This window comes from Sciurus vulgaris (assembly GCF_902686455.1).
Source record: "Sciurus vulgaris genome assembly, chromosome: 10".
Taxonomy (NCBI): Eukaryota; Metazoa; Chordata; class Mammalia; order Rodentia; family Sciuridae; genus Sciurus; species Sciurus vulgaris.
Genome location: NC_136470.1, coordinates 95,625,986 through 95,645,987, shown reverse-complemented (window position 1 = coordinate 95,645,987; position 20,002 = coordinate 95,625,986). Strand labels below are relative to the sequence as shown.

The 20,002-nt window shown below is 40.0% G+C and overlaps 1 long non-coding RNA gene across 12 annotated transcripts in view; it reads left to right on the top strand.

Annotated features, from left to right (window-relative positions):
• LOC306670509 overlaps positions 1 to 20,002 on the top strand; it is a 354,071-nt gene that overhangs the window by 176,431 nt on the left and 157,638 nt on the right. For 9 of the 12 annotated variants that reach the window (XR_013766404.1, XR_013766405.1, XR_013766407.1 and 6 more), the window contains 2 exons: positions 691 to 792; positions 18,816 to 18,940. This is a non-coding gene — a long non-coding RNA (uncharacterized lncRNA). The remainder of the gene's footprint in view (positions 1 to 690; positions 793 to 18,815; positions 18,941 to 20,002) is intronic. The other 3 variants (XR_013766406.1, XR_013766409.1, XR_013766410.1) reach the window with 1 other exon arrangement.

Here is a 20,002-nt window from a genome sequence, read left to right as displayed (position 1 = left end):
TTCTGAATTTTCTCAGCAAGTTCAGGTTTATAATTCAGTCACATTCACATTAAAATTCCTCCCTACAATATTGTTTGCTTCCTCCCCCAGCTCCACCCTGGGGTGTCTTCTAATCTCTTAGATGTGTGTGCAACTGCCTGCTTGTCCCCAAAGGACCTCTTCCTTTTGACCTTCCCCTGCCACTCTAGACACACCCTCCAATGGCCACCTGTGAAGGCTGTAGGGCAGCACTGGGCTTTCCAGGGCTCCTCAAGGTAGGAAACCTGCTCAGACGCAGCCTCCTCAGGCCCATGTGCACTGTGAACCAAGCCTCCCCCCTCACCACATGCGAGGGTCTCCTTCAGCACTGCTTTCCTGTCCTTTTAGGAACCCAAGGCATCTCTTCTTTATAAATACACTTACAGGTCTGGAAAAAATACTTTCTCCAATCACATGTTCTGATTTTGAGTCAGAAAAATCTGTTTATTCCACCTACAATTGACTTTGAAATAGGGGAGGGGAGAGTGAAGTTTGGAGAGATATTGTTTCAAAGATTCAATGAATAGATTCTTATCGAGCCCGTTTACCCATAAATGCAACTGCACATTTCTCTTGCCTGGACTCATGTCATCTGTATAAATGTTCATTTTGATATATGAATACAGCCTTGGCATTCACGGATTTAACATTCCTGGTTTCAACTGTTTGCAGATGACCTAGAAGATTTATGATGTGTAGCAATTTGTGCGTCGGCTCAGGCACAGATCTGAATCACACACTGTCTGGATGCAGGGCCTGGACATCACTTAGCTGGTATGTACACTTAGTTAACCGCCCAGCCTCCCTGCTATGTTGGTTCTCAATTTCTATTTCTCTTTATATTTCCATTATTTTCATTAAGCATCTGATTATAGTGCTTTAGTCATTTCACTACATTTAATGGGAGAAATTCTAATGTGCTATGGTAGAATTCATAAAGTGGGCATTGACTTGTATCCAATGTACTCCTTGGGGATACATCTAGGATCTGCACTCCATGGCTTCTCCCCACAACCCCCACCCCCATCCAAGGAATGAGGGTGTTACAGAAGTGGTACATTGGGCTGCTGGGAGTGACCAGAGATCACCCAATTCTCTTAGTGCCAGACTAGCGGCCAGCCTGGCAACTCTGCTGCCCAGGCTTCTCCCTTCTGAAGGCAAAACAGTGACCACATGCCTGGGCAGGAAGGGAATGGGTGGGCTGCTGACAGATTTCAGCCAACCAGGAGCATCCTGCAGCCAGTGGTCAAGGCCAGCTGTCCATTTGCTGAGACTCCACATGTGGCTCTCAGTCCTGCTTCCTGGAATCACAAGGGAGCCTGTTAAAAAATAGAGATGTCTGAGTGTCATTAAATCAGGATCTTGAGGGTGAGGTATGGACTTTACTATTATTTGAAATATCCCAAGAGATTGTAATCTGTGCTGTGCCTGAGAGTCTCTAGGCCAGAATAATGGTTTTTCTTGGCCCTGAAGGGATGGGTAGCATGGCCTGTGTGACACTTCAGGCCAGGGGCACTTCTCAACCGTGCTATGCTGCAGAGACTGCAGACGACTCAGACGCGAGGGTGCCTTCACTGTGGTGTCAACTTAGCTGCCTGACCCACTCCATGATGCTGAATTCTATTTATCCTTTAATCCTCAGCCTAAGTATCTCCTTCTCTGAAAAGACTGCTATGGGCTTCCCTCCCAGCCTACCATGGCACCCCAATTCCTAGCTAGTTAGGCACTTCCATGTCCCCCAAGCCTATTGGACACACTAAGTGTTGGCACTTTTCACATTGCTGCTCATCTATGGGCCTTATTGGACTGAAGTTTTCATCTCTTCTCCTCTAGCTCTTCACGTGGTGCCTGGCACATGTATGCATGGGTCTACACACATATCCACACACGCGTGTCCACATATATTCATGCTGTGGCTATGTTAATGGACTGAGTTTGGATTATTTTAAAGTCCAAGGCCTTGAAGGATGTGTTGGGCAAAAGCGAAACATGGGCTACTCAAAAGTTAAATGAAGGCCAGGAGTGCACACCTGTGATCCCAGCAACTCAGGCACTGAGGCAGGAGGATTCCAAATTTGAGACCAGTCTGGGCAACTTTTGAGACCCTATCTCAAAATAAAAAATGAAAAGGGCTGGGGATGTGGTTCAGTGGGACAATGTCCCTGGGTTCAATCTCCAGCACAATAAAGGATTGAATGAATGAATGAATGAATGAATGAATGAATAATAGGGCTGATATGTGCCTCAGTGGTAGAGTGCTTGCCTAGCATGTGTGACACTCTGGGTTTGATCCCAGAACTGCAAAAAAAGCAAAAGATAAATGAAGGTGTTTACTTAGATAAATGAAAAGGAGAGAGTATATTTATTTCTCTTGAAATAGAGACTTCTACTCTTTGTATAAATTTATGGGGGCAGGGATGTTAGAACAGGGGTTCTCAGGCCTAGAAGCACATTAGTATCAATAGTATACAGATACTGAGGCCTGAATCCCATCCCCAGATTGGTTGGCATCCGTGTGATTCTAATGAACAGCAAAGTTTATGCATGACTCATCCAGCCTTGTCTCAAAGGGACCACCTGTGGACCCACAAGCGTGGGTCTGTCTCTGCGATCCTGCTTTGGCAGGACTAAGGACAAGCTGCTGTGCCTTTCAGCCAACTTCGTCAGTTATTCTGATGGGGGTGCTTCTCCAGCTAGGCTCTGAAAATCCCTGATGTAAGCAATTGCATCTGAAGCCTCCTTCTGCAGAACACACCGAGGGCTGAATTCCTTTTCACCCAGGCTCAGCTTTTCACTTTACACAACCCGAATATCTCAGCGGCTTTACACTTAATGATGCATGCCATACCCATATAGTTTCTACTCATTATTCAATATTTGTTATTTTTAATCACATTATATCTCCTACTGAACTGCATATCTCTCTAGGGCTGGGACTATTCATTTTATTTTTACCCATCTATGTACTTGGCATAGTGTCTTGCAAATAATAGGTGCTTAATAAATGTTTGTAGAAAAAAAAGGAACACAGAAAGCAATTAACTATTGTTCTGAATCAGCAGCTTGCCTAACTCAATTTAAAACAAAACATGGTCAAGAGAGAAGTATGGCAAAATGGCATTACTGTGAATGTGTATCAGCTTCTAAAATTTTCAGTTAAAAGGAGAAACTTTAAAAAATGTTTTGAAACAGTTCCTTGAGGCATAGATTTTAATTGTCAAATCATTTTCTTTTTTCCTGCCCCCTAAATATTTAAACTAGTTGTTCTCTCTGGAGAATATAATTCCTGAGAAACATCAATAAGCTCAGGACACAGAATTCGCTCGACTCTGAAGGCATGCTTGGTTAGTCTCTTCTCTGTGGTCTCATTTTGGCTCTGGAAAGCACACTTTGAAACCAGCAGAACAGGCTGTGTGACTAATGTCATCCTCCTCAACTTTCCAGTGAAGATATCCTTTTGGCCTTCTGAAACTGTTCCCTTCTTTATTTTCAAGGAGGGAGGTGGGCTTTGTGGGGCCGATAGCTGGGGACTCCTTCCCTAGTCTAGGAGGTCTGCTTCCTCCCTCTGACCTCTGTTCTTTAGATATGAGGTTACTGTGAAACAGCTCAGCTGCAACCTGGGAATTGTCTAGCCCTCTCTGGCTTCTCTGCATACCTTTCCCCTTTCTGTTCTACTATTCCCTTATTTCCAGGTACTTACATGGGGATGGAAGCTCTCTAAGCAGGACAATTTTGGGAAGGGGGGCTGTTGTCCTCTCCCCACCTAGCACAGTACGGAGGGCGGGCAGCTGGAGACTGGGACTTAGTCTGCTTCCTGCCCTCAGATGGGCACTGAGTTTACTAATGTAGGATGTGACACTCTTTCCTAAGTATTGTCAACCATCGCTTTCTCCACATGTACAAAGAAAGGGGTCAGCAAACTCTGTACAGGGTCAAATAACAAATGCTTTAGATGTTGAAAATTATATGGTCTGTGTTGCTACTACCCAACTGTCATTATGGCAAAGCGACCACAGGTAATTCATAGGTAAATTGTCTCAGGCATTCTAATAAAACTTTGTTTATGACTGGAAATTTGAATTTCATGCAATTTTAATGTGTCACAAAATAATATGCTTTTGATTTTCCAACCATTTAAAACAGCTCAAAGGCCAAATAAAAAGAGGCAGCAGGCTGAATTTAGCCTGTGGTCAACCGTATAGGAATCCTTTTAACGGTGCCTTTAAAAGAGAGAGAAATCAAGAAGATGGAATGAAGAAAAACTTTTTCCATAAAGTGTAGTAGAGCATTGTGTCTACAGACCCATGAATATGGTGTTCAGCATGGACAAGGTCTCAGGAATCTGGAAACACATTGGTTTGAGCATTTTTTAAAATCTGAAAACAACTCCTGAACTATGTTTAGTATCTAAAGATTTTAGAACATAATGTTGGGTGCATTCCTCTGTACCTGTCAATCAAATATAAATGGCTCTGAGTCCCCATCCATTTGACTGGTAGAAGTTCTTTGGGATTACACAAGAAACTGTGTTTATTATGTGTTGATGCGGCACAGTGGAGGAAATGTCTATTTTTAGGCCATGGTGTCACCTGTGGTCATTATTATCACTTATTCTACTTAGTGTTGGCATTGGGGTAGATCTCCTTGGCTACATCAGGAGTTCAAGCAGGCATTTTGCTCCCAATGGGCTACTCTGGACCCCACCATCTGCTGTGCTCCTGGTGTTCCCATCAATGGGCATTTTGTGGGATCTGAAGTGACACTTGAAAGAGGAGCCTGTCTACAGCATTGGCTGAAAAATTCAAAACAAAACAAAAAAACCCCAAGCCTTCCCATCCTGAGCCTTCTCAACTCATCTCCACTGAGCTAGGTCTTGCTGACTCAGCCTAAGGTGTTCCAAGCACTTTTTTCTGTCTTTGAGTCTCACTGTCCCTCTGTATTTAGGGATGATCCCAGAGCTTTTTTTTTTTTTTTAATTTTGTTTTAGTTGTAAGTGGACACAATATCTTTATTTTATTTTTATGTGATGCTGAGGATCAAACCCAGGGCCTCACACATACTAGGTGAGTACTCCCACTGAGCCAAAACCCCAGCCCCAATCCCAAAGCTTTTCTTGCGTGAAATATGCCCAAACTCAAGAGCCTGAGGGGTACAATGCTCTCTTCTTTGGGGAGCTTGGACTGGAGAGTAATATGTTAGGAAAGGAGTTGCTAATTATATTACTCAGCTTTTTGTTGCTGTGACAAATGTCTGAGAAAATCAACTTAGAGGGGGAAAGATTTATTTTTGCTTATGGTTTTGGAGCTTTTAGTCCATGGTCTGCTGGCTCCAAGCAAAAACATTATGGCAGAGGGGTGTGGCGGAGGAAGCTTTTTACCTTGTAGCAGCCACAAGCAGAGAGAGGAAGGGAGGAAGGGGCCAGGGACCAGATTTACTCTTCAGGGTGATGCCCCCAGTGATCTACTTCCTCCCACTAGTCCCCAGGCCCCTACAGTTTCTACCTCAATAATGGATGCCTTCAGGTTATTAATCCACCCAGGTTTATCCATCTGTGATGTAAGAGCCCTCATGATCTTGTCACTTCCCAGGAGCCCCACTTCTGGATATTGCTGCAGTGGGAACCAAGCCTTAAGGTTATCCCGACCATAACACTAATATCTGTTAATTTCTTTTATAACAAAACATTTTTGTTTCCTTCTCCTGCACCAATCCCTGCAAGGAAATGCCCAATTGCTTCCTGGCTGACATGACCCACTCATTCCTTAGGAGTTCATTCTGATTGGAGGCAAAAGTTAGAAAGAGATGAATTCTACAGGAACAGTGGATGTACATAACTTTTTTGAGAGAAACCAGACTGGAGTCCTTAGACTTTCCAAGGGGAATTGATTTTTGCCTTATCGGTTCTTCTTTAGAGTGTTACATGAATATGAAAAGGTAGATTCAGATCCAGACCAAATGTGGAAGGGCCTGGTAGTAAGGAATCTAGATTGTATTTTGTAAGCACCAGAGAGCTTTCTGGAGGAAAGCACCACAACTGGATTTTTATTTGAGGGAAAATTCAGGCAGCATTGTGGAGGACGGAGCAGAGCAGAATAATCTGGAACCTGTTACTTGGCTGCTGCAATGGTTTCCACCATCCTGGCTCAGACTCTTTATGAACATGCCTGACTGTCTTTCTCCAGGTTGTGCCTCCCCGAGAGCAGGACTGTAAGCTTCAATTTTATTTCCTTCCACCTCTAGCCCCCAGAGCCTTTAGTATATTAGTTTTCACATTTTTGACACTTAATAAATATTGACTGAATTAGATTTGTCCCAAATGAGCTCTTAGAATAAAAACACTCAAAAATAGAGAATCTCCATTTTCATAAGATTTTCACTGTGGTGTATTATTGGAGTGAATCACCTTAGTCAAAACAGGGCTCTTTATTTTGGCAGTAAAACTGATGACAGCCTCGGGGAAACTCATCTTCCCCTCCCCCTCATATTAACACCAGAAATGAATTTTCTGTTTTATAATATATACCCAAGACAATGGAATATTAAAACCACATTCTCAAGTTATAAATATTATAAGTCACATTTTTTACATGGTACTGCATAGCTACTATGTTTTGCAACAATTTGGCATGGAATTACAAGTAGCATGCATTAAATTTCATATGCCCTTTAATTTTTTTATCTCTTCATTTGCATGCATATATTTTATAATCATTCATTCTGGTAATAAAACCCACAGGATTTTAAATTGAACTGAAGTCCCAGATGCTTTAAAAGAATTTATGTTGCATAATTGTACTGGTTTTCCTGAAAACAAACAATGTATGTCTTCAATATTCTACACAGGAGAGGAGTAGGACCCTTCCTTAAATTCTCTGATATCTATTGAATAACTAATTGTGAGGAAAAGATCGAGAAAACCAAGGGGGATATAAGAATGACGGAACCAAGAATGCAGAAAGTAGTGGCTTTCTGAAGACTTCACCATCGAGAATGATGTGCAGATTTCAAAGGAAATTATTGGCGAAATAGTTACAGATCTTATTCCTTACCCACGGAGGAGAATCAGTGCATTGACACCAATGATACACTTAGGAGAGCAAAGGAGAAAAATTGTTCTCTCAATAGAACCATCTGAGTGGGGTAAAGTAAAGGAAATGTTTTGTACTCAGAGAAGAGTTTTAGGACTTGAGTTATCTATTGCTACAGAACAAATGACACTACAATTAGCAGTTCAAGACAGCAAATATATATATATTTATAATTATATATATATATAATTTTTTTTTTTTTGATGGGTCAGGAATCTGGGAGCAGTTTAGGCAAGTGGTTCTGCTTTAAAATCTCGTGTTCTACTGAAGCTGTTTGTCAGGGCTGCAGTCTCATTTGAACACTCAACTGGGGAATGATTCTTTTCTAAGTTCACTCATGTGGCTGTTGACAGGTTTTAGTTCCTTGCTGACTGTTTCAGATCTTCACTGGGTAAGTTTCTGAGTGGCTTAAGTCTCCTCATGACATGGCTCAAGACAGAAAGAAAGACTATGCATAACAGAAGGTGCTACTCTTAGAAGTGGTGTGTAATCACTGTTTTCATACAGATGAGATCACACAGAGCAACCCAGGGACATGGAAGGGGTGTGCCACATGTGGTTGTGAATGCAAGTGGTTGGGAATCATCAAAAGCCTTCTTAGAAGCCTCCTTTTCCAGTGCTAGTCACTGCATAGGGGTAGTGATTCAGGACCATGACCTGGAGATTACTTATGAGTCATGTCCTTGTTTGATGAAGGTCAGAGAAGGAGGAGGAGAAGGTTGAGGCAATGAGAGGGCTTTCAACTGTCATTCCTTTCTATCCTTGACTCTATACTTTTTTTCTCTGAACTGCCTTTGGAGAACTTTAAAATAATTACACAAGAAAGTACTTGTAGGGCTCAGGAGTCATGAGAACTGGGTTTAAAGGTGGCTAAACTATTAAAACTTGAAGGCAGAGAGATGTTTTCTTAAATGAATACAGAATGGATGACGAAGTTTTAATGTTTCACTCAAGGCCAGGCTGAGCTCTTACTGGTGGTGTTATCTTTGGAAAGTCATAAGCAAGCCTGGTGAGGCTCAGTATCTTTGTGTAGAAATGAGGGTGATATTTTACCTGGTTGAACAGATTAAATAAAATGCTATTTTCTTGCTCTTTACCTGTGTGACATTAAATTGTCATTTCCCTTCTCTGGATTGTGTCTTAAACGAGACAGTGAGGAGGATTTTTACCCATTGAGGTCACTGATGTGCTCTTCTTGGGACCCAGGCACAGCAGTTCCAAGATAAGGAATCTTATCTGTCTGGTTATGCAATCTGAGCAGGGGCCCAGGCTGGCACTGGGCATACAATCAAACCTGGATTATAAAGAAGATGAGCATGAGTAGATGCAGGGTAAGGGAGGGGCTGAGACTGTGCTTTTCCTTGTTCCTGGAAAACATTTTTGCACAGTGCTTAAGGGGAACATAAGAAGGAAGATGATTGATGGTTTGTATATTTTTGATGCTGCAAAAATAAGAGAAAGTGTCTAGTTAAAAAAAAAAAAAAAACTTAGACCAAAAAGTGTTGCAAATCTCTTTTCTAAGAATACATGAACTTTTGCTCATGTGTTCCCTCCCAGACAATGTTCTTTCATGACAAGGAACACATATCTAATAGTTCGAGAACTAAAAGGGAGGTGACAGAGGATGGGGTTGAATAACAAACTCATAGAATTCAGTTGGAGCTGGCAATTGGAAATCAAAGGTGAGGCTACTTTTACTGTCTAGAGGAGTTTGTTTCTTTCTTTAAATCATTTCTGATTTTTTTTTTTTTTTGGTGTGGTGTTGGGGATTTGAACCCAGGACCTTGTGCTTGTAAGACAAGCACTCTACAAACTGAGCTAGCCCTTCCAATGTTTTCTTGACCACCTTTTTCTGATTGCTTGTCTTTCATATGTCTCAACATGATTCTATTAGCCTCAACTTTGCATTAGTGCCTCTGAGGCTCAGTACCCACTACAGACTATATTTATGACTTGATAGCTCAGATTTGGAGAGAGAGATTTTATTTGCCATATATAAGAAAATGAATTGGCTGGCCCAATGTTAGATATCCACCCTAGACCTGGCAGCATGGCAGTTTTCTAGAAGGGATTCTGAGGGAGACAGTTAATGAAATTGCATCTAGTACATGATTTCATCTTATAATAAATGGAGAGTGTGTGGAAAGTTATCTGGCCACCTCTGCATGGTGGAGGATAGAAGAGCTTCGGAAGGTTAATGTAGAGAAGGTAATTGAAGATTCTTCCAAGACACACAAATCTGAGGATGGGGAATGTACATTTTCTAAGTAATGCACATTTTCTAAGTTAGTAGTTTTTATACTTTGAATGTTTAAAGAGTAGTAAAATTAGAAAAAAATTGGGAACTGACATTGGTTGTGGATTTTATATTTTGCAGGGTGAAAATCCCAAGACCTCTAACAATGACTACTTTTAAAAATCATTTAATAAAAAAAGATATTTCCAAAGAAATATAAAGCAGGTACTCTCAGACTATAGTTCTCTAAATTGAGTTAAGTTTAATCTTTGAGAAATCAACTGTATTGTCCTTATTTATTTTCTCTCATTCCACACAGTGGACACCAGTTGATAGGTTGGTGCTCATTGGTTGATTTGTGCTTGGGAAATGTCAATGTAGTATAAAAGGAGAGGTCATAGATCATAGAAGGGCAGAACAAGTTGTCTGGTGGCAGGATGAGAAAACTGAGCACCTTCTCTGACCATTCATTCAGTCACTTCTTGACCAAACATTTTCTCGGCACCACTATATGGTTCATAAATATTAAATAACTCACCCGAGATTGCTAATAATTTTTATTAGCTAATTGCAAAATTGGATAAAAAATCAATAATCTTTCCACTTATGCCTTTCAAGTTGAACTAATTTTGGGAGATTAAATACAATTACTATGCATCCTGAAGCGAAACTTTATTCCAATAGGGGTCATCTCCAAATTAAACCTTGGGGTGACAGGTAAGTGTGGGGGGAAGAAAAGAGAAGAAAGGTTGAATTATCCATTGCTATTCAAGTTTAAAGAACTGCATTTGCTGGTGTATTAAAATCTTAAAACCAAAATCATTCTGGTTAAATGAAATCTTCAATATAAATTAATTTTTCTCCTTGGTAGACTCTATTTATAGAAATGCACATAAATTGTGGAAAAATGTGGAAGTTCTCTTTATTTCAAGGAAGAGTACTTATATAGCTATGTTTTTGTTCGGAATAATTTCCCCTCATTCTTCCAGGCATTGTATCCTTTGAGCGAGTGTCTGGAAAATTTCTAGTTCTTAAGATTTCTGATCATGACCACATTTCATTCAGGTGCTGCTTCTCTTCAGATAAAAAAGTTTGAATAAAACCTTTATCTTTGTTTGACAGAGAAAAAGTAAAGGCAGAGATGTCCCAATTCTCTGAGTTTCCATTAACTTTAAGCGGAAGCTTTGCCTGTGGAAAAGAAGATATTCCGATGGCAAGGTGACGCAAGGAGATTAAGTGGCTTTCACAGTACCATGTAGGATGTCATTCACCGAATATCTAGATAGCCTGATTTTCAGAACCACACCAGCTCTATGCTCCACTCTGTACAGTCGGTGATGGGGTAATTTACTCTGCGACCCTTCCCTACATTACCATTAAGTTTCAGGGCAAGTGATTTGCACTTTGATGGAGTCGCGAAGTCAGGGAACCTCATTCCCACGCGTTCCATTCCTGCTGCCTGCCAGTGTTGATGTCATTAATGTGTTTCTGGGTCATTTCTCCCCCTTAGATGCATTGATGGGATTGAAGAACTTACTTGACATTATGTTGGCTTTAAATTATGAAAAATTTAGTCAATTCAGAAAATGACATAAAACCCCCAAATTTCCAATAATCCTACTTCTAAAGAAAATGACTGTTTGTGTTTTGGCATGGAGCCTTTTCATCTCCCTGCAAAATAAAAGAAGAAAATGCTCTTCAGAACAGCAGAGGCATCTTTTTTCTAGAGGAGTGGCATAATTCATCTTAGGAGTGAGTCTAAATCTGGATAACAGAATCCAAAAAAGCCCTGTATTTGAAAAAACAAATTTCAGACTTGATTCATACATCAAACTGTAATTATTAGTCCACAAACAACATGCGAGGGGTAAAATTGCACTCTAAATGAGGGACAGTGAAAAGAAACAATACTTCATTCAAATTTCAGTATTGTACCTAAATAGATGCAATATTCTGCAACAACTGCCTGTTTATTCTCATGCCCATTCAGGCTATAACAGTGTTACTGCTTTTTGGTTTTACATAATGAAATACCATGTTTTTCATTGTGATCAGGAACCCAAGGAGAAAAAGGAGAGAGATTTATTGAGCTATGACACAATTAATATTTTACATTGTAATGTCTCTTTGGCTTGTTGTGTTTTGTCAAAGATGTGTCTGGTATCTATTGTTTTTATTATTTCCAGCTGTCCTAATTATTTCTCTCATTTGATTTTAATTCATCTTTGAAAGAGGAGTTGGTTTGCCAGGTGGTTATTATTTTTTCTCAACTCTTTTAGCCCTTATTGAAATAGATGTCCAAAGAAAGCCATTGTTTCAGCTTTATTTGTAATGTATTTATGACCCATAGAAGAGGGGAGTCACATGTTCCTAATGCTGATTTCCATTGTTTGCCTGGCCACCCATGCTTAGGAAGATAAGAAATAGGCAGGCGTTCAAAGTGAGTATGAATTTCTTCTTAAAAGAAAAAAGCTGTATTCTTCACTAGGAAATAAAATGGTAAAGTAAGAAAAATGTTGCCTATGAATACACTTAAAAAACTAATCTAAACTAACATTCATTGCTTGCTTAAACTTTTAATGTTCATGAGCTAGGTTTAATTTGGGTTATATTTTAATAACAAATATTAAAGTTAGTAAAAAAGAAATGAAAGACTGGATCTAGAGGCAAAGGGGACTAAGAGGCCAAGTTTAGCTTCACGAGGTCTGATGGGTCAGTTCTTTGCTTATTTATCTTTGGGAAGTGAAATAAATAAATATTTTCTCTTTACTGAGTAACAGGACAGTTAAAATCTGTTTTATTTGAGTGATTCAGAGCTCCACCTTCACTCATGTGTTTGCATCTTAAGTTCATTGACCTTCTCCCCAAACATGCCTCATTGCAGATGGGACCTGAGTGATGACTTTGGTCCCATGTGGAGCCGTCTTCCTCAGCCTCTGTCATTGTGCCCTTGGTGCTCATCACTTACTTACTTGGCTACTCTGTCTTGTCTGGGTCGCCTCTACCTCTCTTGTTTTAGGATTTTCCATTGTAAAATGGTGAGTGGGACGTGAGTGCTACCACCTTAAAAGGCAGATTTGTGGGTTCCCCCGGAAGGTCTCTGTGTGCTCCAACACAGCACAGTATACTCATCAGCCCACACTGCCCCAGGGAGGGCAGGCTCTGTAGGTTAACCTGGGTAGATGTGTCTACACATGGAAGAACTGATGAATGCCTTAGTGTTTTCTGCAAGAGGGTGTTAGGCCAAGATGGAGGGCTATTGAGCCTTGGTGTCCTGTGTAAAATGGGGGCTCTGATCCATGGGATGGGGGTGTATGAAAGTGCCAGTCACAAAACAGGCTTCAGTAGATCTAAATTCCCTTTCCTTCCTCCCCCAGAGGTATTTCAACCTCAAATTGTTTCTCCAGTGAAGGCCAATGGAAAGTATGTGTAGAGTTTTTATATGTGACATGTTGCTACATGAAGCTAAATTGGTCCCTGCTAGATTCATCGTTGGAAATGGAAGTCATGATTTAAAAATAACTTGCAAAAGTTTTCTAGGAATGTGTGGGCTAAGATGGCTATCTTATCCTTTTAAAAAAGAAACCCAAGTCTAGAGTTATGGACATGACCTTTGAGAATCAGAATAGTTTCTGGAAGAAACAGCTTAATGTATAAAAACTGTCCTGGACCCAGACTTGTAAAATATATTTTAGAACTGGTCTAACTCTCGCTTCACATTTAGAGACAAATGGAGTGTCATCTTTGTTCCCTCTCTTCACACACAAAATCCCCAGACACCCCAGACTCAGGCTTGTCACAGCCATGTGCTTCCATGCACACCCATGCTTCCCACCAGTGGGAACCGCTTTGAGATGCTCACCCATGAGCCCTGGTCAAAACCAAGCATCTCCTCTGCTGGCTCTGCCCTATCATGATCAAGAACAGCTCTATCCTGGCTCATGGAGCACCTCCTTGACCCAAGACTGAGAATCCTACCTGTCCCTGCTCAGTGAGTGCCCAGCTTAGGTCAGAGGACCGTGGCTTCTGGTTCTTCATTTATAGGGGAATTTAGACCCTCTTTATGACTGAATAGTCAAGCACATAGAAGACACTTGTCATTTGGAAGTGAAGTTTCGATTACAAGAATCTTTAGATTTCTGGGACTGCCATCTAGGAACAATTCTCAGTGAATATTTCTGTAGATAGAACTGGTTGTCTAATCTCAAATTTACATAAAATTGGGACTCCATTGGGATTACTAAAATATTTTTTGAGAACTGTGCACTTAAGGCTATTTTAGGCATATGCATGTATTAATAGGTACAATAACCTTTCCCTAAAGCTATATCAGACGTGTATAGGATCATGCTCTGATGGCCTTTGTGAATAAAAGTGTCATTATTTGCTAATAACGTAGAGCAGATGTCCACTTCAGGCTTCTCACCCTTTTGTGCCAGGTTAATTCCGGCTCATTTTCTGGTGCCTTCCTCAGGAGGCCTTCCCGTCCTCACACATTGGACTAGGTGATTTCACTTTGTAGCACTTATCTCTCTCTCTCTCTCTTTTTGTATGAGGGGTTGAACCCAATGGCACTCTATCACTGAGCTACATTCCTAGTCCTTTTTATTTTTTGAGACATGGTCTTGCTAAGTTGCTCAGGCTGTCCTCCAACTTGAGACCTTCTTCCTCAGTCACCCCAGTAGCTGTGATTACAGGTGTGCACCATCATGCCCAGCTGAAACTTATCTTAATTATTATGAAAGATGTATTTGTGTCAAAGAAGCCACAAAGTGACTGCAGAATCATGTGGGCCATGTCTGAATTGTGGCTCTGTCAATTGCATGCTTTGCAACATTGGGTGATTTATTTTGCTTTTCTGTATCTCACTTTTATACATGTACAGTGAGATAACAATATTATTTACTTGTAGAATTGTTGTAAGGAGTAAATGAGAAAATACACTTAAGGATTTGCATAGAGCCTGGCACCTGGAAGAATTTTGTAGTGTAGCCTAGACAGAATTGGTTGTCTAATCTTGAATTTACATAAAAAGATAATTCTGTACTCCATTGGGATTACTAAAATAAATTTTGAGAACTGTGCACTTAAAGCTATTTTAGGTATATGCATGTAATAATAGATACAATGGCCTTTATTTAAAGCTAATAATTGTAAGCTGTAAGAATGTCCTTCTTCCTAACAAACTGAAGTTCCCTGAGAATAGCTTTGTGATTGTCTTGCCTGTCTCTGCAGGGCTGAAGCCCACTAGTTGTTTATTGATTGACCAAATGCCCACTGAAAGAAACACTTTTTTTTCCACACTTTCCTGGATCCCTGGACTTCTAGAAGTCAAAGAATTAAATTTTCTGAGCAAATCTTGACAATAAGCTGTCCAAGGTTGCAAACTTAATCTGATACATTAGTTTTAGCCTCAAATTTTTTATACAAATGTATCTTTAATATCTTTAAAGACAACACCTCTTGCTTTTGCATACCTTACTTTCCCTTCTTTTACTAGAGAACACTAACATTTCCTTGAAGGACATGAAACTAGCCAGGCTTTCTTTCCCTTCTTTCCCCTTAGGGAATCTATTTAAGTTGCTCTGTGATCTCAATTGGGTCTGTAAACCCAAACTGTTTGGGGAAGTCAGGCAAGTGTTCAGCTAGATGTATTGTACATTGTTGATGTATTGTACAGAAGGAATAGTAAAATCTACACCTTGTACCATATCCTATGACCAAACTTTAAGAAAACAAATAGACATTGCAATTGAACCAACATCAACAGATCGTTATCAACTGAGTCCATAGTTTACATTAGGGTTCACTCTTGGTGTTCATTCTACAGATTTTGAGAAATGTGTAATGACATGTGTCTGTCACAGTAGAATTGCATGAAGTAGTTTCACTCCCTAAAAATTGTTGGTGCTACACCATATTCTTAAAACGCTTTAAAGTATTAATTCATTGATTCTTACATACTTTCAGTGAAGAAACCAAACATTGTTTTGCCATTTAACAACTGAGACAGACTCAGGTTCTATTAAGATCAGACAGGAGAAAGTAAACTAGTGTGTCAGAAACAGTGTCTTCTTCCCACATCAGCCCTTACAAATTCCTCAGGACTTTGGTATCAGAATTTCTTGAACTGAAGTCTTGGAATCTTCCTTTCCACTCTTATTACTAAGGTCAGTAACTCTTTCTCTAATTGTGAACTATGCTGTTTCTTTGTGTTTCTAGAGTTATCTCTAAGTGAAGCCTGTATCACCTTATGCCTGGGTAACTGAGAATCCAGCTGTCCTCTGGCCTGGCTCCCCTGAGTCTTCTAAGACTAAGGGAGAGTAAGTGGACTTACTATCCCTTCTGCTCAGATTATTTTCCTAGATACAGCTTCAGTTTGTCCCTTCATTATGTGGTAGAGATTCCCTCTTGTATATCATAAAGACCAAGTTTCTCAGCCTGACTCAAATCACAGACAAGTAAATAAATAAAGGATGATATGAGTTTATATTTCCATAAATGCATTTACCAGGAGGCATAGGTTTTTTTTTTTTTTTTTTTTTTTTTTAAGAATGTGGCAGTATGAATGTGTGATGGCCTGAATTCTCCTTGAAATTCTCTTTCATTTTCCTACTTTCTCTACTTTGAAAATGGGCTGCCATTACCTATTACCTTCTTTAGTTACCTTTCCTAGTCTTCTCAAATTTTTAATTGTTTTTAACAAAATTGTATCTGCCTAAACAAAGTTGCTTTTCTTCTTCCACTTCTTGACCCACTACTCTTGAGAAGTAGTCAGCACTTCTGGCCAGAGGACTTGAGCCCAGTTTGCCATCTGCCTCCTCCTCCTAGTTTAGCCATCTCAGGTCTTTAATAGACTCAGCCTCAACACAGTGGAGCTGAATGGGACCTTAGGGAATGAGGCTAGCTCTATCATTTCACAGAAGAAAAAACTGAGCCTTAGAAGGGGAAGTAATTTGCTCAATATCTCAGAGCTAGTTAGTGGAGGGGCATGTCACGGAACCCCCCTGCAAATATGCCGCACCCCATTACTTCACGTTGACATCATTCACTTCTTTTATTTTCTTTAACACATTATAAATCCTTTTTTACTAGAGAACACTAACATTTCCTTGAAGGATATGAAACTAGCCAGGCTTTCTTTCCCTTCTTTCCCCTTACTTAGGGAATCTATTTAAGTTGCTCTGTGATCTCAACTGGGTCTGTAAACCCAAACTGTTTGGGGAAGTCAGGCAAGTGTTCAGCTAGAAAATAGCCCAAGGAAATTATGCAGTGTTCTGGTCAGAGAGTTAGCAAGGATACCAAACTTCCAGATCAGAGGAGTCTTACTTCTTGATATGACTCAGGAAGTACCTGTTTTAGAACCAGCCCAAGGTGTATATCTCTATGGTTGACTTCTTACCTTCATCTCTCTCTCCACCAGGGCAAACACACATCTTTTCACCACCAAGAAAGTCTGAAACATGAGAGAACATGGTCAAGGGGCGGTTAGGGGCTATACTCCACATTAGTCAGGAGCTGAGACCTACCATTTAACCATTCTGAAATGAATTTTAGAGTCTTTTCCTGAGTCATTCTCTCAAGGATTGCCTTGACAGTTATATGGGAAAAAAAGGTACAGTGCTACTAATTTTAAATAGAAGATGGATTAAAGTGCCATCACATCTTTGAGCAAGTCAACTCACAAGTGGAGTAAGTTTGCAAATAGAATTAACCGAAGTGGGTAAGAACATTTATAAACTTTGTATCAGAGAATGCAATGGTATAAATGGTATAAAAACTTCCCTACAAATTACCTTTTAGGGAACTGGCATATTTCAGCTTTGTCCATCCTTTCCCAAGGCCACATGGTGGCTGATTTGGAAGGGACAGGTCATTCTCACATATTATATCATATTTTTATCAATCAACAAAAATAATAATTAATAACATATCATTTAAAAATACTAAGGAAACCCCACAGCTATAAAGTAAAAGAGAACTTTGTGTTCAAAGCAAATGATGTTAAAAGTCGCAGGTTGCTAAATTTATGTAGTTAGCCATTTTAAAAAAAGTCATCTAAATGTCACAGCATAAACTAATCTTTCCCCAAGCAAAATATGACATCATCTCTAAAAGCCCCTGCTATTACAGACACTTGCCAATATTGTGGGTGTGTCCTTAAAGTCTAATTAAAAACTTTTTGCTCTTAGATTACAACACAGCTTTGCTATAGCAAATTAGGTGGGGAAATTTATGTACTATGTCAGACGCCAAGGGGAAAAATTCCAAGCTCTCTTATAATTCAATTGACACATACAATATTTATTACAGAGCAGTGGGAGTTCATTATTTCATCAATAGGCCAAGAGATTGGATGATTTTTTTCAATTGAATAACTGGTTTACAATAATGGAATTCTCTATCAGGTGTGGAGCAATTCAGGGCTCTTTCTTTTTATCTGCCCAGTTAGTGCAGTAAACAAGGTGCCAGAATTAAGCGGACAGAATTGAAAGAGCGTGCTCTTTAAATGGCTTCCAATAGCGGTTTAGCTAGTTACTTGTGAGTATAAAGCAAACATTAAAAAAACTACCTTGGTCAAGATTTCCTGTACTCATGTGGCCAGAATTTATAGCTATGGAAAAATGAAATTAAGGCAGCTATCAGGGGGTCACTCTGTTGCTTTCTTCAGAGATTTTTAACATTTTCTTCATACTACCTAAACAATTTGCCCTTAACAAGATGCAAACATTGTCTCCTGCAAGTATAATTAAAGTTGATTTTGCATATAACTTCAATGATGCTTTTCTACTTTCAGGATCCCTCAAGAAGTAGAGGGATATTCAAAATATTTAACAGCTAGTAAGCTAGCTACAGGTTCTGATGGATCAAATTGGAGCCTACCTGGGATGCTGCACGGAAGGTTGACTGTGAGCCCTGTTGCAGGTGTTTTCTATTCAGGCTTTCATGGAGGACTCTCTACAATCAGTGGTTTGGGGTCTTCATCACTGGGTCCACCAACTTTGGGAGGATACTCAAATGATTCTGAATCTGGGGGTGGCTCCATAGTTGTGTATTCATTTGTGCACATTTTTGTGTTATAGGTTTAAAAAGCATGGCATGTTAGCAGGTGGATGAAATGACTGAGAAATCTGCATCCCTGTCTGCTACTCACCCATGGCATGAGCTTGGGAAATGCATATGATCTTCCACTTGACTATAATGTGAAAACCCTGGACTACAATGGTCTTCTGGCTCTGTGGTTCATGCAGATGTAACACTCAGGCCTGACGGTGGATCTTTATTAAAACCTTCCAGCGTTCTGAATTGTGAAAGTGCAGACTCCTTTCAGTGTGAAATTTGTGATAGTTATGTAGTGTCACCCCAGAGATGGGACTTGCTCCTACCCTCAGGAGAGCCACAGTTTTTGGTGGTCAAGAATTTTTAACTAAAAATATGTTGTTAGATATTTATTGTTTTCTTTCATCTTATAGTCTCTGAGATCATGTCTCATGACATTGATCATCTCTTCAATGAGAAACATGGGAAGCCTGGGCTCCAGATGATGCCTTAAAGGAGAAGTGCAGCATGGGCAGAGTTTTGAAGCAAGTATTCTGAAGTGAGTTGTTGACTCCTTTCTGTGCTTCTGGTCTTATTCTGAATATTGTGAAAGAAGAATAAGTAGACTAATTGTGTTGCTCTTCTTGTGCCTCTTAAGAATCATTTAGCAGAAGAGAGTCAACCTGGGTTTATCTATTACTAGAAAGAGTAATAAACAGAATTCTATTAACATTTCTGGCCTAGCTGCCCTGATGGCCACCCATGACCACCAGCCCTGCCTCTTCCTGCCACTGCATTTTGCTGAGGGTTAAAAATGTCCATTGCTTACCAGTTGTGGTGAGGAAGTAACATTGTCCCTGCCTTCCTCACATATGGGTAGGTGGCCAGGGGCTTTCTTGCCAAGTCCAAATCTTTGTGTGGGATAAGTTACTCCTTACACTGATCATAAAATAAGCATCTGACATTTCCTGCAAATGCTCTATTTCTTAATACAGAATTAACCTGCCAAAAACATTGTGTTTATAATCTAAATATTTGGATCATAAGCCAAAAGGGTGGGGGTGTCTGTCTTCCTCCATATTTTGCACAGTGATGTGTCCAATAAATGGTAATTATGATAATAAATAATCAGAAAAGGAACATGTTGAAGGGGAAAGTGTGAGGAGCCAGGAATGGCAAATTGCATTAGTTAGGAGAATTATTTGGAGGAATAAATGAAGAGATGGGCTGCCCATCCCACTGCTGGCTTTTGCCTGGTTTCAGACAGAGGCCACACTTCACTTTAAAATGGGTATGAACATCATAAAAGAGTGACATAGGTAGCCTGGAGGCTGTAGAAAGGTAGGGAGGATTCTAATTCCATCATGGGGATTATGTTTTATCCCAGAGCAGGTTCAAATACCAAGCACTGTCTTGGGTTTGGGTTCAGATCTGGATGCTGACAATTCTAAGTGATCTCTCTAAGCTCATTTCCTCATGTATAAAATGGCTAATAAGCCTTCCTTGACAAAGGGCTTTTAATGATGAATGATATCATTCACAGAAAGCATTCCATGTGATACTTGCACATAGTAAATCTTCAAAAAATGTAGCTACAATGGTGATGATCGTTGGAATCCCC